We start from the raw sequence: 22928 nt of genomic DNA, 5'->3' as shown, positions 1-22928 counted from the left end.
TGAAGAAATGGACAAATCCACATTCTCAGTAGGAAACTTAAACATACTTCACTGAATGACAAATAAAACAACCACAAAATCCATTAGGTGAAGAAGATTTAAAAAACATGACTAACAAAATTTACTTAACAGAGGCCGGGCGCGGTGGCTCACGCCTGTAATCCCAGCACTTTGGGAGGCCAAGGCGGGCAGATCACGAGGTCAGGAGATCGAGACCATCCTGCTAACACGGTGAAACCCCGTCTCTACTAAAAATACCAAAAAAAAAAAAAAAAAAAAAAATTAGCCTGGCATGGTGGCGGGCGCCTGTAGTCCCAGCTACTAGGGAGGCTGAGGCAGGAGAATGGCGTGAACCCGGGAGGCGGAGCTTGCAGTGAGCCGAGATTGCGCCACTGCAATCCAGCCTGGGCGACAGAGCGAGACTCCGTCTCAAAAAACAAACAAACAAACAAACAAAATTTACTTAACAGAAAGAACACTGCATATGACAGCACATGCAACATTTCAGAACAGATTATATGCTTACCTATAAAACAAGCCTCAAAAACGCTATAGTGGTAATACAATCTACTTTGAATGGCTGCTGAAAATTTGAGGGTATTGGTGGGTTCTCTGCCCCTCCTCCACCCCTAGTATAAATCTCAAGAATGTTAATTTCCAATATCCCTCACCTCAGGTGACACTCCTCACTCCCCAAATCCTGGACCAGAGAGGATCACAAGACTCAGACCTTTCCCCTAAACCAGGGGAACATCTCGGCTCAACCATTTCCATAACCACAGGAGGGGAAGTTTTCCATGTGGAGCCAGTATGGATATGTCAGGACCCACTAGGTCCAAGACCTCAAGAGAGTGGGAAACAGTCAGCCTGGGCTCTTGCTACTTCCCATTTAAAGGAGAGTCCGCTAGGTGTCATGTGGGTTGGAATGGAGGTGGGGAGGGGGCTCAGTCCCTCCTGCCCTGTAGGGACCTAAAGCCAAGGCTTCATGCAGACCAACTCACCCATGGTGTGTCCTTAAGGCAGTGACCTTTCACCAGTGTCCACACAGGGCTCTCTTAAGGGGAATCTGTGTGGTCTAGAGCTCGGGGTTTGCAGAAGTTTGGGGAGGGCAGCTGAGGAAGGTGAGAGCAAGTCCCAAGCAACTTTGTTAGTGGACAAGATGGAGTCCTTACAGGAAGTCCCTTCTTCAAACGCATAGAGAGGAGACCTCTGGGGGCTAGAGGAGACTGAATTTACTTTTCTTACTGCCCCCTAAGTTCGCTACCAGCCTAACCCCCAGGGAGCTGTTTCCAAGCGAAATACTCTTGCAGAATTGGTTAGCTACAATCAGGGCCTCAGACCCAGGTACTTGTTACAAACAGAGAGCTCAGCTATTCAGTCTTTGTCCAATGCATTACATTGTATTCCTTTATGGAAGAGGAGAAAACTTATTTGCAGAATCACCAGCTCCTTGCTGTCCCTGAAGTTTGCCTAATTATAAAATATTCAACACTATAGGATGTATATTTTGAAAATAAAGTCATTCTGCACTTTCTATCAATATGATAACCTCATGATGACCTAAAGAGAGTCACTGTAATCTGTTTACCAATCTGGCGCACACTTTCTAGACATGCAAGGCAGATGTTTACTTACCTTAAAATATTTGTAAGTAACAAACATACATATATATATACTATACATATATATTCTTTTAAGAATTTGAAGTCACATAATTTTCTGCAAACTGATTTTTTCACATATTGTGACATCTTTTAATTCTCATTTCTTTACCAAATGTGGTTTGGATGCAGATGTTTATTATAGAATCATTTTGCTTTTCAGGGAAATTAACTGTTGATATTTGTTACAGTTTCTCCTGGTAAGCAAAAGTCCTTTAGCACAGGGATATTAACACAAAGTCTGCAATATTGTTGCAAATATGTTCTTCCAGCTTTTCCGATTTTAATATTTTTTTCTTTTGGCAATATAGAAAGTATTTCTAAACTTTTATTAAATTTATGATTTAGCAATAAGACAGGTAATTCTTTGGGAGTAGAGTGGGAACGGAAGAACACAGGGTGAATAGGAAGGGAACAATAAGGGTCAGGGAAGCTGGGAGAGTTCCGAGAGGGAGCCCAGCCAGGGGGAAGGAGCAGTGGGGGATTTGGGGAGGGGACTACAGACACTCACCTTCTTTCAACACACCGTAGACAGAAAAGTAGAGCATCCATTTCTGAAAGGGAAGATCTCCAGTGCTCAGGATCCCCCTTAACCTCCTACCCACCTCTGGCTCTCTGGGCCTGTCCAAGGGAGTAAGCAGGTGCTTGCCTTCTGGTAACACATGTCCACCAGGAAGGAGCTGAGGTCATGCTGAGTTTTGGACAACACACTGAGGGAGTCCACAATGTCATGTTTTGTGTGCTTCAGCAGCTGCCCCCGCAGGTCTGTAGAGGAGAGGAGAAGCAAGGTTTTTTTCCGGGGGGCGGGGTGCTGCCACACTCTGGCCCTTGGCTCCTGTGATTGCTCCCATCACACCCCCTTACCTTGCCCAGTCTTCCCCATCACAAACTTGAGAGTTTTTATATTTCTGCTATCCTTGAAGTACTTGCACAAGCTGCTCCTAGGAGAAAAAGAAGAGCAGCAGTGGGTGGTCTGGCCAGTGAGGGCATTTCCAGGAGCTGGCCTGTGTCTGCTGGGGATCCTATTTCTTGTTATCATCCTGATGTGCACTATAATTTACCCTCAACCCAAATTTGATCTGGCCCTTTCTTGTCACCTCATTTTTGGAGAGGTTCAGGATCTTGACTTTGGGGGCCTTCTTTATAATGTTAGACAGGTCATCCAGCCAGCAAACTTTGTTGTTGTGCAAATTCAAAGACAATAGCTTCTGGGGAAGAAGAGTTAGATAATAACAGAGTGATCATTACTATCTAGGACCTCAACAACAGAACTCTCTCCTTTTTTTTGCATGTCATTGATGTGCTCATTTCCTTGCCCCCATTCTTTAATTGTTTTAAGAAGATTGGGAATGTCAACAAAAATAATGTCTACTGATTTCTCTGGAGGCTAATTAGGAAAGGTGTTCAGAAGAATAAATAGGTGTTAATCTGTTGGATAGAGCGCTAGAGTAAGAAACAGACCCATTTCTCTTTACAGCACCTTAAGTAGGCCACATCCCTTATCCTGTATTCCACTGGTACATAGGATGAGCAACACACATTACTACATGTGTGTGTTTGTGTGTAGTAATGAAGATTAAGAATATTGCTGCCATTGCTGAGTTAAGGAAGTAATTAATCATGATTGCTTTCTTCTTTGTATTTTGTTTTGTAAATTAAATAGTTTATAATATTTGAATTTCACAATATACATTTGTTTGAAAAATATTCACCACTTACATTTTACACAATTTACAGACCTCTGAACTTGCAGCATCATTTCTAGGAATTCATCATATGAGAGATTCTTGTTGCATGGATTTTTAAAATGTTATTATGCACTATTTAAATTATAATAAAATTTATTATGAGCTATTTAACATATACCAAATAATGTCAGAATATTTTTAGTTATTCCAGATCTAAAGCTTTCCTTTGATGTCTGTTGTTTTGTTAACAGACATTTAATGGGCACCTCTCTGTGTTAGGCTATAATGCTTAGTGAGAGATGCAAAGATGAGTAAGATTTGATGATTTCTACTCTCAGTGGAAATTACAAAAGTATGTATAAGGCAAATACATAAGCTTATAATGATCTTGTAGAAAAACTGCATTTCTTTTGCATTTTCATAAGCAGCATGAGTCTAATATTGATGAAGAATTTTGGAGTCACCCTGAAATGTGTAAAACAGTTTCACGAACTATTAATCCTAAAACTTTAGTGAATTAGAAACCTAACTTCTGGCCCGGGCGGGTGCCGGGCGGGCGCCGGGCACAGGAGCCGGGGTTCCGGCAGCAGCTCGGCTGGGAGACTGCGCGACCCAGCGGCTGGGCCACACGTGAGTCCAGCGTCGCCGCATCCCCGGAATGCGGCCGTGAGAAGCAACGTGGGGCCAGGTGATAGAAGCCCCTAGAAGACCAGCATTCTCGTGATTATGGAGGCCCTTCTGTCCTTTCTGTGACGGAAGCAATGCGGACCTCGGTTTCCTGGACCCATTCTGACTCAGGAGCCTTCATGTATATGGGTCCCGTCATGCCTCCCAGTAAGATGCCAGAAAGCTCAGGAGTTAGTGTCTCCAGTGGACTGAGTCAGTGTTACTGGGGCAGCGGTTTCTCCAAGCCCTTTAGGAAGACGATGACCTCGACTTTTCTCTGCCTGACATCCTATTGAAAGAGGGGACCATGGAAGATGAAGAGCTGCCCAACCTGAGCTGGCTGCATGAGAGCAAGAACTTGCTGAAGAGCTTTGGGGAGTCGATCCTCAAGAGTGTCAGCCCGGTCCAGGGCCTGGACGATGACAGCCCCCGTCCCCACCCACTCTGATATGCCCTACGATGCCAGGCAGAACCCCAACTGCAATCCCCCCTTACTCCTTTAGCTGCCTCATATTTATGGCCATCGAGGACTCTCCAACCAAGCGCCTGCCTGTGAAAGATATTTACAACTGGATCTTGAAACATTTTCCATATTTTGCAAATGCACCTACTGGGTGGAAATACTCAGTGAGACACAATTTGTCGTTGAATAAGGATTTTAAGAAAGTGGACGAAGAGAGGAGTCAGAGTATTGGGAAAGGGTCGTTGTGGTGCATGGACCCAGAGTATAGACAAAATCTAACTCAGGCTTTGAAAAAGACACCTTATCACCCACACCCACACCCACACGTGTTCAATACACCTCCCACCTGTCCTCAGGCATATCAAAGCACATCAGGTCTACCCGTCTGGCCGGGCAGTACCTTCTTCAAGAGAAATGGAGCCCTTCTCCAAGATCCTGACATTGATGCTACCAGGGTCCTGAAATACAAGCAGGTTTTCCTCCAGGAGTGATACAAAACGGAGCGCGGGTCCTGAGCTGAGAGGACTGTTTCCTGGTGTGCGGCAGCTGCCGATCAGTCCCATTGAGATGACGGCTGCCATGATGTACGGCATCACCAGCTGCCGGATGCGGACTGAGAGCGAGCCATCGTGTGGCTCCCTGGTGGTTAGCGGAGACCCTAAGGAGGATCACAACTGCACCAATGCCAAATCCTCCAACGCCCGGAGCACCTTGCCCACCAGCGACTCCATCCCCTCCTCCTCCTTGGCCGACGACCACTACAAGTTTGCCAGCAAGGAGAGCCAGGAGGGCAATGAGGGCAGCGAGGGGAGCTTCCGGAGCCACGAGAGCCACAGCGACAGGGAAGAGGACGACAGGAAACACAGCCAGAAGGAGCCCAGGGATGCTCTGGGGGACAGCGCGTACGCATCCAAGCACAAGAAACGCCAGGACTTTGCTAAGGCCAGGAAGGTCCGCAGCGACACACTGCCCCTCAAAAAGAGACGCACTGTAAAGCACCGCCCCTGCACCGCCCCCCACCAGGGCGAAGAAGAGGAGATTAAAGAAGCGGCGGGGTCGCTCCTGCACTTAGGAGAGATCCGATCCTGTTTGAATAACATCACCAATCGGACGGCAAAGGGGCAGGAAGAGCAAAACGAAATCACAAAAAAAATTAAAAACAAGTCACTGATTTGTTTTGAACTTAAGGCCATTTGGTTTCAGCATGTCAGGAGATTTCTAATGATTTGTGGCAATATCAGCATTTTTTTTCTTTTTTCTTGTTTTGTTTTTGGTTTGGTTTTCTTTTTTTTTTCCTTTTTTTTTTAAAATTTGCCCCCTCTTCTTTGTTTTGGACCCTTAAGAATTTTATTTTTAAAGGAGATTGAAGCCATATAACTCATATTGACACTCAGCTGTTTTACAAAAGCTTTTCATTATCTGAAGACAAAACCGAAAAAGCTAAAATTACCATTGCTTCCTCAAGCTTGTCAGAAACCTGTGGCTGAATCCGCAAGGTCAATGTCAATGCTACTGGAACACACATTCAGCACCTAGAAGGCACGTGTGCAAAGTAATCATCGTTCAGGCCCAACCCTTAGGTTTACATGACTGTGTTCTGAGTTCCCCAGCCCCTCTCCTCCTTTTATTAGATGAGATTTAGCACACTCTCAGTTATTTAAACATGCAACATTTCTTGAGTATGTATGTTGAGGCCATCTGAGCTCATAGCTGATTCAGTAACCAGTTTCATGCTGTGTCATTCACACTCACTACTTAATACTGCCATCATGAAAATGTGGAGGAAAAATGTATCCATGTGTGTCTGGGAAGCATATACACTTGTACATTTTTTAATACTCTGATTCTGTAACATTTCTGAGTTTTGTTTTGTTTTACAGAAAAAAAAGTGATAAAAGCAATCAGAAGACCAAGAGGCTTACCATTGATGCTTAGGGTTATCTGACCTTGGCTGGTCAATAGACCTACATGGCCAAATTAATTTATGAGAGTAATAATTTTTCAAAAGCCATTTTTTTCTGATACTCATGCCAATATCATGAATAGAAAGGGAGAACCATAAAGGAGAAAGAATGTGATGTTCAGTTATGTTCGTGTGAACCTAAAGAAACAATATGGAGGCAGGCACAATCAGCCAAACTCTAGGGACTTGATGGTGTTGCTTGCAAGGCATGCATACCTGCATTTTGCATTCTTTGTATGTAATCATATTGCCAAAGACAAACTATTTCATCATTTTTTGTAAATAACACTTTTCCCCAGACCTACCATAAGTTTCTGCAATGTATTATCTTCCAGTTGCAATAAAAATTACTGAGTTGCATCAAAAATAAAAAGCAAACAAAAAAACCTAACTTCTGTAGTTGTCATGAAACTTCATAAGACAGCCTATGGAAACTGCTACCCATAGTACTCTGTGTGAAATAACAACTTTAAAAAATGCTGGTTCTCAAAAGCAATGGCAACAAAAGCCAAAATTGACAAATAGGATTTAATTAAACTAAAGAGCTTCTGCACAGCAAAAGAAACTATCATTAGAGTGAACAGGCAACCTAAAGAATGGGAGAAAATTTTTGCAATCTATCCATCTGACAAAGGGCTAATATTCAGAATCTACAAAAGACTTAAACAAATTTACAAGAAAAAAAACAACCCCATCAAAAAGTGGGTGAAGGATATGAACAGACACTTCTCAAAAGAAGACATTTATGCGGCCAACAAACATATGAAAAAAGCTCATCATCACTGATCATTAGAGAAATGCAAATCAAAACCACAATGAGATACCATCTCATGCCAGTTAGAATGGCAATCATTAAGAAGTCAGGAAACAACAGATGCTGGAGAGGATGTGGAGAAATAGGAATGCTTTTACACTGTTGGTGGGAGTGTAAATTAGTTCAACCACTCTGGAAGACAGTGTGGCGATTCCTCAAGGATCTAGAACCAGAAATACCATTTGACCCAGCAATCCCATTACTGGGTATATACCCAAAGGATTATAAATCATTTTACTATAAAGACACATGCACATGTATGTTTACTGCAGCACTGTTCACAATAGCAAAGACTTGGAACCAACCCAAATGCCCATCAATGATAGACTGGATAAAGAAACGGTGGCACATATACACCATGGAATACTATGCAGCCATAAAAAAGAATGAGTTCATGTCCTTTGCAGGGACATGGGTGAAGCTGGAAACCATCAGCAAACTAACACAAGAACAGAAAACCAAACACCGCATGTTCTCACTCATAAGCAGGAGTTGAACAATGAGAACACATGGACACACAGAGGGGAACATCGCACACTGGGGTCTATCGGGGGTGGGGGGCTAGGGGATGGATAGCATTAGGAGAAATACCTAAGGTAGATGACGGGTTGATGGGTGTAGCAAACCATCATGGCATGTGTATACCTATGTAACCTGCACATTCTGCACATATATCCCAGAACTTAGAGTATAATAAAAAATTTTTAAAAATTGAGGTGGAAACACAAAGCACCTAGATTCACCAAAACAAATTTATCAAATAAAGAAGAAAATTGGAGGAAAAATGTTACCTAAGACTTATTAAAAGCTGTAGTAATCAAGGCATTTTGGATTTGGCAAAGATAAATAAAAGAAACAGAATAGAAAGTCCAGAAATAGACACAGACATATATGGAAAAAAAAATGCTGGTTCACCTCCCTCTACTCCCTGATACTTCACATCATATACTAATTTAAAAACACTTTTAAAGAAAACCACAGAATAAAATATCCAAGTCTGAGAGCATAATTGCTACTCTGTAAGCTAGCCTACACAGTAATTTTATCCTACTCTTTCCACTATAAACAGTGTTTAGTCTAGAAGAGCTGTGGGAATGTGCATTATTTATACAAACTAGATCATTATAAGTTAGACCAACTTGCTCTGGAGTTGAATCCTACATATTATCTTGTAAGCTCTGTTGCTGCAGGAGGGCATTTCCAAGCTTGTCCAATTATGTTATTTAGAAATAACCTTCAATTATTTTTCCTTTATTTTCTTGTTTACTAAGTCTCCCATTGTTCCAAGGGTCCTGGTAAAGTGTGGTTAGCAGGAACTTTGAGCATTAAAAAAAAATCAAAGCTCAGTTGATGGAGAGAATAACTGAGAGCCTAAGAATATTTGAGAAAATGCCATGGGATTGTTCCGAACTTGCTTATACATCAGATCTAATTAGCAGCAAGTCCTTCACTTTTAATTCAGTAGAGAATGATCTCTAAGGTGATTTAAGGTTCTAAAATTTGTTTATTAAAAGTGAATAGAGTTTTTAAAAATTTTTTATTTATTATTTTAGAGGTTTTATTTTAAAAGATCAAGCTTTTTGATTATATGAACGGTGAATCTGAATGCTTTATCTGTCCTTCAGAAATTCATTTCAGGGTAATTATTTATGACCAAACCTGTATTTAATTCATGGAGTGAAGCATCTTCAGAGGAGTATGTTTTTAGCATCTTTTACCTAGGGTCACAATATTGGTGAAAAGGAAATGTTCTCCCTAATCAAATGTTCACTAACCCTCTTTACCCTAGCATGGTGTAGGGAATGAAATATACCATTCTATGAATTTGAGTTGTGGTTTTAATTAAAATTCTTATTTGTACTCAGTCTAAATTCTCAATCTAAGTCATCTTTAATTTTTTCCAGCACAGAACTCCTGAGTTGCTTTGAATAACTTAACACACACAAAAATTAACACTAAAAATTGTAGCCAGAGTCAAGTTTGGACAGTCTTCTCAAAGAGGTCTAGTTGATATGAAGAAACTGAGTTAAGAGAGAGTAAAAATTCCTAATACGCCAGGAACTCTTCTAAGTGTCTTACATGAATTCTTTTAATCCTCAGAATTATCCTATAAAGTAGACATGATTAATATTCCCATGTTACAAATGAAGAAAATTGAGGCACAGTAAGTTTCCCAACATTATACCACTATTAAATGACAGAGACAGGTTACAAACCCAGGGGCCAAACACTACTTTACAAGGGCTCTGTGTGAGACAAACTTACCTTGGGCAGGTCCTCAGATATTCTGATTTAATTATTATGGAACGGGATGAGGGTGGAGGCGGTAGTCTGCTGAAGCCAACTTATACGGGATCATGAGGCATGATCATAAAATCTTCAGGAATTCTGCACTGATTGACTTAACTATCTCACATTGGTATGTTGAAATTTGTCATGGAAACAGTATTTATGCCGTGGAAATCAGCACATACTACAACTCAGCCTCCCAACCTGCAGCTCTGGTTGATAAACATTTGGCAACAGATCACTGAGTGGAGAACAGATATCAGCATTTTGTAAAACTCCTCAGGTGATCCTAAGATGCAGTGGGGGTTGAATACCACTGCTGATAGACAGACTGTTAAATGTAGTTTCTCCAAGGAGTGAGATCAGAGGAGGGAGAAGATGAGATGTTCACTGCTTACTATATTTGATAGGCACATGCATTTCTTTCATAAAATAATATGCCAAATTTAAAGAAACCAATACAGAAATATATATTTTTCAAAGTTATCTCTGCGTTTTACTTGCAGTTATAGAAACAGTGCTGATTTATAGTTAGGGCATGACAAAGGGATGGATGTAGTCGGCAATCAGGGAAGCTTCTTTGCCACAATCTCTGAAGAAAAGTTAAAGGTAGCACAGAGTCAGTTTGTGAAGAGCGAAGAATGGATTCTGTTCAGTAGACAGAACCCACCTCCAGGGAGGAGACTTTCTGTGGCTCTGGCTTCAGGTAGGAGATAAAGATCCAGGAAAGTCAGCTGTCAGATAAAGGGAGATCTAACACCAGGGGACTGTAGCTCAGACATGAGACCAGATGTGAGATGACTGGCAAGAAGCTGGAGGAAACTTGGTCATGAAGGAATTTAATCCTAAGCAGCACAACAGAATGGAGAAAACATGGGGAAGTAAGACTGTGGCCAATTTCCGAGACTTGGAAGACAAAAAGCTCAATTAACTTGGTCAAGGATTGGAGAGGACTAGCAATAAAGGTGGCCTGACAATGACCCTAAACCTAAGTTTGGACCACAGTTGCAGGATCAAAAATATCTGACTGCCAGCACAGAAATTATGCAGGAAGAGAGTAGTCACAAAGTTTATATTCTCACTTCAACAATTGTAATACTCTAAGAATTCTAGTTGTTTCTTACAATGCAACTTCAGTAACATAAGCCGAAAAGAAAATGCCATTACAATTGGTCAACATAATGAGTTCATACCATCCCTATTACATTCTAGCTTTTATGTGACACAAATTCCTTATTTTGATCCCACTTTATGATTTTTAGCAAAGATTAACTAGTGTAGTAAAAGTGTATTAAAAATAAGAAAGGTAGGTGTAGACAGAACAGAATGGACTTAAAGATAAGGAATATAAATCATACAAGAGGCCAGAATATAAAGAAGATGGTGTGTCCTCATTATGATGAAGTTGTCTTTAAATTTTCAATCAACACAGTAGAGGAAACTTTTGAGACTACAAAGTGACTCTTAATGCTGGACACTAAATGATATGATAGACAAATAACTTATCAAATCTTGTTGGTAAAACTTTGTCAGTAGCTTACTCAGATGCATCCTTTGAAAGCTGACTTATTTGCTTGAAAGTAATAAGTGTTACTGATATATAAAATAAAGTTACTACACACAAAACCAATTTCTGGAGCTCCTCGGGGACAGACATTCCTGTAGTGGCTACCACATGGTAGATATTCAATGAATATTTATAGAATTGAAAGGGTAGTATATGGCAATATGTACATTGAAAATCACTGGGGCAGATCTGAGTGGAAGTTTCCCCCAAAATTGACATGATGCTTCAGAGAAAGTTCTTGATGAAAGCATTTTAGTCACTGTGATGTGTCAACTTGGCTAGGCTATAATACTCAGTTATTTAATCAAACAGCAATCCAGGCATTGCTGTGTAGGTTTTCTTGTAGATGTGGTTAGCAGTTGCAATCAGTTGGCTTTAAGTAAAGGATATTACTTTCAATAACATGAGTGGGCTTCATCTAGCCAGCTGAAAGGCTTCACGAGCAAAAACTGAGGTTTCCCAGATAAAGAAAGATTCTGATGCAAGACTGTATCAGCTCCTGTATGAGCCTGCTGGCCTGCTCTATGAACTTCAAACTTGCCAGCCCCTACAATTGCATAAGCCAATTCTTTCAAATAAATTTAAATTAAAAATACTTTGAAAATATATATTCTTTGAAAATATATACTGGTTCTATTTCTCTGGAGAATCCTGACTGATACAGCCACTTACAAGAATAAAATGGGGAGTCTTCACTCACCACTTAGTAATATAATATGTGCTTCAGACTTTTACAGATTCTTTGAAATGTTATTATCTTTCCAGTCTTTTTAAGTATAGTATTGGACTTACTTCACACCATATATGAGACTATAGTGTCATTTCCTTGTTAATTTCTCTAATTATATAGCTATCAAATTTATTTATGTTAGGTCAGCTTAACTCCTCATATTTTTTTTCTATCCTTCTAGTTTGCTTTTACTATTTTCACAATGTAATAGACAAATCTCAGTAGACATATAAAAATAAAATGGACTTAATAAAATTGACTAGAAATATCTATAGGAAGCCAGAGTCAACTCAAAACTTTGTTAAGGACTTGCTACTCTTGTTTTTCTGTTTTTCTTAAAATTTGTTTTACTAAATATATATTTGTATGTGTTTTTTAAGCTTCTATATATTTGAACCTCAGTAATAGAGTTTTGTGTTATCCTTACTTTTTATCTTTTTAATTTATTCTTAATGCTTTCCACTAAGAATTGAGCACACTTGGTGCCAAATACTGTTCTAGATTCTTGGGAAACATCACTGAGCGTGTACATTCTGGGATGGGGGTGGGGAGTAGTTGAGAGACAGGTAATACATAGTCAACAAAATAAGTATATTATATTAAATATTTAAGGTTATACATGCTAAGTAAAAACAAAAAACAAAACAAAACAAAAAAACAAAATCCCAGAAAACAAAAAGAAATTGGAGGATGGAGCAAGATGGCAGAATAGAAGGCTCCACTGATCATTCCCCTTGCAGGAATGCCAAATTTTACAACTATCTGCACACAAAAAAGCACCTTCACAAAAATCCATAATCACACAGCATCTCTGGATCCACATGGGGCCTTGGGGAACTCATCACCCTGAAGGGTAGGACACAGTCCTGGCTGGCTTTGCCATCTGCTGATTGTAGAGCTCTAGAGCCTTGAGCAAACACAGGTGGTAGCCAGGTAGTTGGTACAGCTTGCCTTGGGAGAGACCCAGTGCTGTGCTAGCTTCAGGTCTGACTCAGGGCTGTTCCAGTGGTGATGGCCACAGGGGTGCTTGTGTCACCCCGCCCCCAGCTCCAGGCCATTTGATAGGGGGAGGAAGAGAGAGAGAGAGAGATTGATTGTTTGGGAGAATGTAAGGGAAGAGAACAAGAGTATCTGCCTTGTAATCCAGAGAATTCTTCCGAATCTTAACCAAGACAAACAGGTGTTACTTCTACGAGTCTGCAAGAACCACAGTGTTATACAGCTTGGGGCCCAAGTTCCTTAAAATACCTGGAAAGCCTTCCCCAGATTGTGAAGAGTACAATAAATACCTAACTTTTCAATGCCCCAAAACCAACCAACATCAACAAGCATCAAGAGCAGCCAGGGAAACATAACCTCACCAAACTAAATAAGGCACCAGGGACCAATCTTGGAAAAACAGAGATGTGTGACCTTTCAGACAGAGAAGTTGAAATAGCTGTTTTGAGGAAACTTAATGAAATTCAGGATGCCACAGAGAAGGAATTCAAGATTCTATCAGATAAATTTAACAAATACATTGAAATAATTAAAAAGAATCAGGCAGAAATTTTGGAGCTGCATACTGAAGAATGCATTAATAGCAGAATTGATCACAAGAATTAGTGAGCCTGAAGACAGTCTATTTCAAAATACATAGTCACAAGTGACAAAAGAAAAGAAATACAAAACAATGAAGCATGCCTACAGGATCTAGAAAATAGCATGAAAAGGGCAAATCTAAGAGTTATTGGGCTTAAAGAGTAGGTAGAGAAGGAGATGTTAGCTTTAAAAAGGAGGTAAAGAAAGAGATTGGGATAGAAAGTTTATTCAAAAGGATAATAATTTTTACCCTAGAATAGTATATCTGGCAAAAATATCCTTCAAATATGAAGGTGAAATAAAGACATTTGCAGATAAAAACTGAGTTTTCAGCATAGTGATCTTTTACTTCTTTGGTTAATTCTTAGGTATTTAATTTTATGTGTGCTTATGATAAATGGGATTACTTTTTAAATTTCTTTTTCAAATTGCTCACATGCTACTGATTTTATCGTGTTGATTTTGTATCCTGCAACTTTACTGAATTTGTTGATCAGTTCTAATAGTTTTCTTGTGGAGTCTTTCAGGTTTTACAAATACAGATCATACCATCTATAAATAAGGATAATTTGACTTCTTCCTTTCCAATTTGGATGCCTTTATATCTTTGTCATGTCTGATTTCTCTAGCTAGGACTCACAGTGCTATGTCGAATAACAGTGTTGACATCGGACATCCTTGTCATGTCTAGATCTTAGGGGAAAGGCTTTCAGTTTTTCCCCATTCAGTATGATACTAGCTGTGAGTCTGTTGTATATGGCTTTTATTATGTTAAGATATGTTCCTTCTATCCGTAGTTTTTTGAGAGTTTTTTTTAATCAAGAAGGGATGTTGAACTTTACTAAATGCTTTTTCAGCACCCATTGTAATGATTACATGTTTTTGTCCTTTTTTCTGTTGATATAAGGTATCACACTGATTTATTTACATTTTTGGAACCATTTTTGCATCCCTGGGATAAATCCCACTGGGTCATGATAGAAGATCTTTTTGAAGTATAGTTCAATTCTGTTTGCTAGTATTTTGTTGAAGATTTTTGCATCAACATTCATCAGAGCTATTGGCCTGTAGTTTTCTTTTTCTAATGTGTCTTTGTCTGGTTTTGGTATCAGGGTAACACTGGCTTAATAGAATGAGCTTGAAATTATTCCCTCTGCCTCTATTTTTTGGAACATTTTGAGTAAGATTGGTATTAGTTCTTCTTTAAATGTTTGGTAGAATTCAGCAGTGAAGCCATTGGGTCATGGGCTTTACTTTGCTAGGAATCTTTTCATTACGGGTTCAATCCTGTTACTTGTTATTGATATGTTCAGGTTTTGGATTTGCTCATGGTTCAATCTTACTATACTGCATGTCAAGGAAGTTATCCATCTCCTTTAGATTTTCAAATTTATTGGCATATAGTTGTTCATAGTAGCCACTAATGATTCTTTGAATTTCTGTGATGTTGGTTGTAATGACTCCCTTTTCACCTCCAATTTTATTTATTTGGGTCTTCTCCCTTTGTTTCTTCATGAGTCTGGCTAAAGGTTTGTCAATTTTAAGTTTTCAAAAAACCACCTTTTTGTTTCATTGATCTTTTTTCATTTTTTGTCATTTCAAATTCATTTATTTCTGTTCTAATCCTTATATTTATTTTCTTCTCCTAATTTTGTATTTGGTTTGCTCTTGTTTTTCTAGTTCTTTAAGTGCATCATTAGGTATTTATTTGAAGGTTTTCTTCTTTTTTGATGTAGGCATTTATAGCTATCCATTCCCCTCTTAGTACTGCTTTTGCTGTATCCCGTAGGTTTTAGTATGTTGTGTTTCCATTATCATTTGTTTCAAGAAATTTTTCAATTTCCTTCTTAATTTTTTTATTGATCCACTGGTCATTCTGGAACATATTGCCTAATTTCCATATGTTTGTATCATTTCCAAAATTCATCTTGTTATTGATTTCTAGTCTTATTCTATGGTGGTTAAAGAAGATGCTTGACATTATTTCCATTTTTTGAATGTGTTAAGACTTATTTTGTGACCTAACACATGGTCTATTCTTGAGAATGATCCATGTGCTAAGTAGAAGAATGTGTATTCTGCAGCTGTTTGATGAAATGTTATGTAAATATATATTGGGTTCATTTGTTCTATACTGCAGATTAAGTCAGTTGTTTCTTTGTTGATTTTATGTCTGGAAGATCTGTCCAATGCTGAAAGTGGGGTGTTGAGGTCTCCAGCTATTATTTTACTGGGGCCTATCTCTGTCTTTAGCTTTAATAGTATTTGCTTTATATTTCTGAGTGCTCCATTGTTGGGTGCCTGTATATCTGCAATTATATCCTCTTGCTAAATTGATTCCATCATTATATAATGACTTTGTTTGCCTCTCCTTACAGTGTTTGTCTAGAAATGTATTTTGTCTGATACAGGTATAGCTTACTCCTGCTCTTTTTTTGGTTTCCATTGGCATGGAATATCTTTTTCCATCCCTTTATTTCTAGTCTATGTGTGTTTTTATAGGCGAAGCATGTAATAGTTCTACTTTTTTTTTCATCCATTCAGCCACTCTATGTCTTTTGATTGGTGAGTTTAGTCCATTTACATTTAATGTTATTATTGATAAGTAGGGACTTACTCCTTCCATTTTGTTATTTGTTTTCTGGTTGTTTTACAGTCTTGTCTTCCTTCTTTCCTTTGTTCCCATTTTCCTTTTAGTGAAGGTGTTTTTCTCTGATGGTATGCTTTAATTTTTTCCATTTTTGGTGTACGTTTTATGTTTTTCAACTTGAACTTACCATGAGGCTTGCAAATTCAATCATACTACCCACTATTTTAAACTGCTGATAACACTGATTGCATAAACAAACAAACATGTAAAAAGAAAACTAACAACAACTCTACACTTTATTTTTTTTTTGCAGTTGTTTTTTGTTTTGCTTTGTTTTGTTTTGTTTGGAGATGGAGTTTCCCTCTTGTCACCTAGGCTAGAGTGCAATGGTGCAATCTTGGCTCACTGCAACCTCTGCCTCCTGGGTTCAAGTGATTCTCCTGCTTCAGCCTCCCGAGTAGCTGGGATTACAGGCACCCGCCACCATGCCCTGCTAATTTTGTATTTTAAGTAGAGACGGCGTTTCACCACATTGGCCAGGCTGATCTCCAACTCCTGACCTCAGGTGATCTGCCCGCCTTGGCCTCCCAAAGTGCTGGGATTACAGGCATGAGCCACCGCGCCTGGCCTGTTTTTTTTTTTTTAAATTATACTTTAAGTTTTGAGATACATGTGCAGAATGCTCAGGTTTGTTACATAGGTATACATGTGCCATGGTGGTTTCCTGCACCCATCAACCCGTCATCCAGGTTTTAAGCCCCGCATGCATTAGGTATTTGTCCTAATGCTATCCCTCCCCTTGCCCCCGACCCCCTGACAGGCCCCAGTGTGTGATGTTCCCCTCCCTGTGTTCATGCATTCTCACTGTTCAACTCCCTCTTATGAGTAATAACATGCAGTAAAACTGTACACTTTAACTTCATCCCCTGGCTTTTTAACTTTTTTGTTTTCTCTTTATGTCTTATTGTACTCTCTACATCTTGAAAAGTTGTTGTATTTATTATTATTATTATTATTTTTGAGACAGAGTCTCACTCTGTCGCCCAGGCTGGAGTACAGTGGCGCGATCTCGGATCACTGCAAGCTCCACCTCCTGGATTCACGCCATTCTCCTGCCTCAGCCTCCCGAGTAGTTGGGACTACAGGCGCCCGCCACCACGCCTGGCTAATTTTTTTTTTTTTTTGTATTTTTAGTAGAGACAGGGTTTCACTGTGTTAGCCAGGATGGTCTCGATCTCCTGACCTCGTGATCCGCCCGTCTTGGCCTCCCAAAGTGCTGGGATTACAGGCGTGAACTACCGCGCCCAGCCTGTATTTATTATTTTTGATTGGTTCATCATTTAATCTTTCTACCTGAGTAATTTACACACCACAGTTACGGTGTTATAATATTCTGTGTGCTTACTATTACCAGTGAGTTTTGTACCTTCAGATAATTTCCTCTTGCTCATTAACATCCTTTTCTTTCAGATTGAAGAATGCCCTCAGAATTTCTTGTAGGACAGGTTTGGTGTTGATGAATTCCCTCGGCTTTTGTTTGTCTTGGAAGGTCTTTATTTCTCCTTCATGTTTGTAGGCTATTTTTGCCAGACATACTATTCTAGGGTAAAAGTTATTTTCCTTCAGCACTTTAAATATGTCATGCCACTCTCTCATGGCATTTAAGGTTTCCACTGAAAAGTCTGCTGCCAGACATATTGGAGCTCCATTGTATGTTATTTATTTTTATTATTATTATTTTTCCTCTTGCTGCATTTATGATCCTTTCTGTATCCTTGATTTTGGGGAGTTTGATTATTAAATGCCTTGAGATAGTCTTCTTACGGTTAAATCTGCTTGGCGTTCTTGAATGTTGATATCTTTCTGTAGATTTGGGAAGTTCTCCGTTGTTATCTCTTTGAATAAACATTCTACCCCATCTATTTCTCTGCCTCCTATTTAAGGCCAGTAACTCTTCGAATTGCCCTTTTGAAGCTATTTTGTAGATCTTTTAGGCACAGCTCATTGTAATTCATTCTTGTTCCTTTTGTCTCCTCTGACTGTGTATTTTCAAATAGCCTGTCTTCAAGCTGACTAACTCTTTCTTCTGCTTGTTGCATTCTACGATTAAAAGACATTCTTCAATATGCCAATTGAATTTTTCAATTCTAGAATTTCTGCTTGATTCTTTTTAACTATTTCAGTCTCTTTGTTGAATTTGCCTGATAGAATTTTGAATTCTTTCTCTATGTTATCTTGAGTTTTTTTTTGTTTCCTCAAAACAGGTATTTTAGATTCTCTGAAAAGTCATATATCTCTCATTCTCCAGGATTAGTTCCTGGTGCCTTATTTAGTTCATTTAGTGAGGCTATATTTCCCTAGATGATGTTGATGCGTGTAGATGTTCATCTGTGTCCGGGTATTGGAGAGTTAGGTATTTATTGTATTCTTCACAATCTGGGCTTATTCATGCCCATCCTTCTTAGGAAGGCTTTCCAGGTATTCAAAGACACTTGGGCCTAGAGCCAGATAATACTATGTTTATTTCAGACTCATAGAGGTACCGTGTTGGTAGACTTGGGTAAGATTTGGAAAAATTCTCTGTATTACACCAGGCAGAAACTCTTGTTCTTTTTCCTTACTTTATCCCAAACCGAGTCTCCCTCTCTGTGCTGAGCTACCTAGACCTGGGACTGTGGTGATGCAAGTGCCACTGTGGCCACCACCACTGGGATTGTGCTGGGTCAGATCTAAATCCAGCACAGCACTGAGGTCTTTCCCAAGGCCCTTCCCTTTAGGGTGGCAACTTCCCCCATGCCCCGGGTGTTTCCAGAGATGCTGTCTGGGATCCAGGGATAGGAGTCAAAAACCTTAGCAGTTTACATGATGTTCTATTTTACTGTGGCTAAGCTGGCACTCACACCACAATACCAAATCCTCCTTGCTCTTCCTTCCCCTTTCCACAGTCAGTAGAGCCTCTCCCTGTGGCCACCGCCACCACTGGTTCACAGGGGTTCTGCCAGTCTACTAGTGATGTTCACATAAAGCCCAAGGTCTCTTCTGTCAGCATATAATAAATGCTGCCAGGACTGGGCTCACCCTTCAGAGCACTGGGCTCCCCTCTGGCCCAGGGCAAGTTCAGAAATGCTGTTTAAAAGCCTAGGCCTGGACGTGGTGACCCCAAGAACTTCCTTGTTCTACCCTAATGTGGCCAAACTGGTACCTAAGGTGCAAGACAAAGTTCCCTTTACTTTCCCCTCTCCTTTTCTCAAACAGAAGGGGTCTTTCACCATAGCCACCACAGCTGGGAATGTTCTGGGTCATCCCTGAAGCCAGCACGTCTCAGAGCCCAAGGCCCACAGTGTACTCTGGGGGTATCACTGCTGGTTATTAACGGCCCAAGGGCTCCTTAGTCAGCAAGTGATGCATCCTGCCAGGGCTGGGTCCTTCCCTTCAAAGCAGTGGGCTCCCATTTTGCCAGTGTGCCTAGAATTGTCGTCCAGGAGCCAGGGCCTGGAATGGGGGTCTCAACTCTGCACGGTGCCCTATACTACTGTGGTGAAGTGATATTCAAGATGCAAAACAAAGTCCTCTTTACTCTTCCCTCTCCTCTCCTTAAGCAGAAGAAAGGACTCACTTTCATTGCTGCAAGCTGTACTACCTGGGGTTGGGGGAGGGATGGTGCAAGCACTTCCTTAAGCCATACCAGCTGGTGTCTCCCTAGGTCACATGCCACCCTAGTTCACTAGCTTTAAGCCCAGCCTAGCACTGGGAATTTCCTAAGGATTGCAGTCCTTGTGTCCTAGATTGCATTTCAAGTTTACCTAGGAACCCAGAGCTCTTCAGCTTGCAGTGGTGAGGTTTGCCAAGAAACTCAAGTTCTAGCTGCTGGGACAGGCAATTATCCTCTGGCTGGGTCTAGTCCAAATGCTTATTCTGTGTGCTGGCTTAGACCAGCATGGCTTTATTCTGCTCTATGACAGGGCAGCACTGAGTTCAATTTACAGTCTCCCAATTGCTGCACTCTTCCTACCCAAAGTGCACAGATTCCCTCTTGGCACTGCACACCTGCTGCCCGGTATGAGGGAGGCAACAAACCATCTCTGCTGCCCTCTTCAATGCCTCTTTTATCGATATGAAGTTAAAACCAGGTACTGTAATTGCTTACCTGATTTTTGGTTCTTGCGACTATGCTTTTCTGGGTGTAGATAGTTGTTAAAGTTGGTGTTCCAGTGTGGGGACAAATGGTGTAGGCTTCTATTCTGCCATGTTGCTCTGCCCACCTCATTTTCAATCTATGCTTGTCCTAGATAAAGCATGTCTCTTGCTGATCACACATGAATAGTTGAATTTATATCGACCCTAGTTTTACTCTTTTTATACTTGCCCTTATTCTTTGTTTCTTTTTTGGTCTTACAGTCTTTTCCTGCATTCTTTGCTTTTACGTAAGCATTTTATATAAATTCTTTTTCTCTCCTCTCTTTACATATCAATAATACTCATTTTTTTTTAAATTTTAAGTGGTAATCCTAGAGTTTGTAATATACATTCACAGCTAATCCAAGTCCACTTTCAAAAAACAGTATACTGCTTCATGGATAGTGCAAGTAGCCTATAACAGAGTATTCCCAATTCCTCACTCCCATTCCTTATAACATTGATGTCACTCATTTCACTTACCCATAAATTGTAATCACTGAATACATTGTTGCCATTTAAATCAAATGAGAAAATTAAAATATTTTATTTTACCTTTATTCATTCTCTAATGTTCTTTTATTCATGCAGATCAATCTTCTGAATAATATAGTTTTCCTTTTATTAAGAAGTTCTTTTAACATTTCTTGCAAGGCAGGTCTACTGGCAACAAATTCCCTCATGTTTTCTTTTTTCCTTTGGCTTATCTGAGAAAGTCTTTCTCCTTCATTTTGGAAGCTTAATAGCCTTGACTTGAATACAGAATTCTAGGTTGGTGAGGGTTTTCTTTCAACTTAAGTATTCCACTCCACTCCCTTCTTGTTTGCATGGTTCCTGAAGAGCAGTCCTATGTAATTAGTATCCTTGATTTTCTATAGATTTTCCCCCCTCTGGTTACATTCAAGATTTTCTCTGTCTTTAATTTTCTGCAACTTGAGTATAATATACCTAGGTGTGAATATTTTAAAAAATATTTATTCTGCTTGGTAATCTCTGAGCTTCTTGAATCCATGGTTTGGTTTTTGTAGCTAATTTTGAAAAACTCTCAGACATTATCGTTTCAAATATTTCTTATTTTCCTTTATTATTTCTTTTCCTTCTGGTACACCCATTATGCATATGTTAAACTTTTTGTAATTGTCCCACAGATCTTGTGTTCTTTCTTCTGTTTATTTTCTTAATTTTTTTCATTTTTGTTTCAGAAATTTCTATTGACCTATCTTCAGTCTCACTGATTCTTTCCTTATCTGTGTCCATTCTACTGATGAGCCAATCAAAGGCATTCTTTATTTCTGTTACGGTGTTTTTCATTTCTAGCATTAAAAAAAATTATTTCTTAGAGTTTTCATCTCTATACTTACATTACTCTTCTGATCTTCCATGCTGTCCACTTTTTCCATTAGAACCATTAGCATATTAACCATAATTATTTTAAATGCCCAGTCTGATAATTCCAAAATCTCTGCCATATCTAAGTCTTGTTTCAATGTTTTCTCTCTCTCTTCAAACTGCGTCTTTTGTCTTTTGGTATGCCTTGTAATTGTTGTTGAAAGTCAGACATGGGTAAAAAGAACTCAGGTAAATAGGCCTTTAGTATGAGCTTTTCTGTTTATCTGGCTAGGAGTTGGGCTATGTTTACTCTTTGCTGTAGTGATAGGTGTTATATGCTAAAATTTCCTTTTGTGTCCCTATTTTTATATCTTTTATTGTCTTTGAGTTTGCCTAAATACTTTTCCTTAAATAAGGTCTGAGATACATAGTTCTTTCTATTGTTTCCCTGTTATAACACAGGAGCCCTACTGATGTGGCTTCTGTGTTAAAAGGCTGTGATCTTCAAACGTGTTTATTTGTCTCCTCTCTTCACCTATTAGTGAGATAGAAATTCTAAATGGGACCTTAATGGAGTTTTTTTCTTGGTACCCTACATTAAAGGCTAAAAGAGACTGTAGTGAGGTATTTCCCTTTCCCTAGGTAGGTTAGGCTCTGGTAATATTCAAGACAAGCTCTGGTAAAATAGTTTCCCACAAGGGAAGGCTTTTATTAAGAAAAAGAGAATGTACTAGGCATATTTCAACATGGTTACTCTTCCTTTCTTCTTGCTGAAAGCATTGGGGAATGTTTGTCTGATCTGCCATCTGAGATCCTGGTAAGGCTCCTGAAAGGAAAACTCATTAACATGTGGGGGCTCCCCTATGACTGGGCCTCCTGGTTGCTCTCAAGCTTGTCCACGCTGAGCTTCCAGCAACCTATCAATTGTAGTCAAAGTTTTCCTACCCAGGCACTCAATCCAATGACTCACTTTTATTTCTTGGTTTCTACTCTGATAAGCATTGATTCTCTGTGTTCATCTGTCTCTCCAATTTTGCAGGTAGTGGTTTGCACTGTGACCTCAATTCTCTGATGGCTCTAGGAAGAGTTGTTGATTTTCAGCTTGTTCTGCTTTTGTCGTATTGTGAGCATGGGAAGAATAGCTCCTTATCTGTTGAACAGAAAATTGAAAGTCTTGACTGATTTTTGACAAAGGGGCTAAGAACATTCAGTGGGGGAAAAACAGTCTTTTTAACGGATGGTGTTGAAGCATCTTGATAGCCACATACGAAAGAATGAAGTTGGACCCTTACCTAATACATATGCAAAAGTGAACTCAAAATGTATCAAAGACCCAAATATAAGAGCTAAAACTATATAACTCTAGAAGAAAACATAGGGACAGACCTTTGTGATCCTGAATTTAGCCATG

At 39.6% G+C, this 22928-nt stretch overlaps 1 pseudogene; it reads left to right on the top strand.

Annotated features, from left to right (window-relative positions):
- The first annotated feature begins 4161 nt into the window (after nt 1-4161).
- Nucleotides 4162-22699, top strand: LOC101153745 (forkhead box protein N3-like; annotated as a pseudogene).
- Nucleotides 22700-22928: the final 229 nt, after the last annotated feature.

The sequence above is a fragment of the Gorilla gorilla genome, chromosome X (assembly GCF_029281585.2).
Source record: "Gorilla gorilla gorilla isolate KB3781 chromosome X, NHGRI_mGorGor1-v2.1_pri, whole genome shotgun sequence".
Lineage (NCBI taxonomy): Eukaryota > Metazoa > Chordata > Mammalia > Primates > Hominidae > Gorilla > Gorilla gorilla.
The sequence above is the reverse complement of the archived record's forward strand: the minus strand, read 5'-3'. Positions and strand labels throughout refer to the sequence as shown.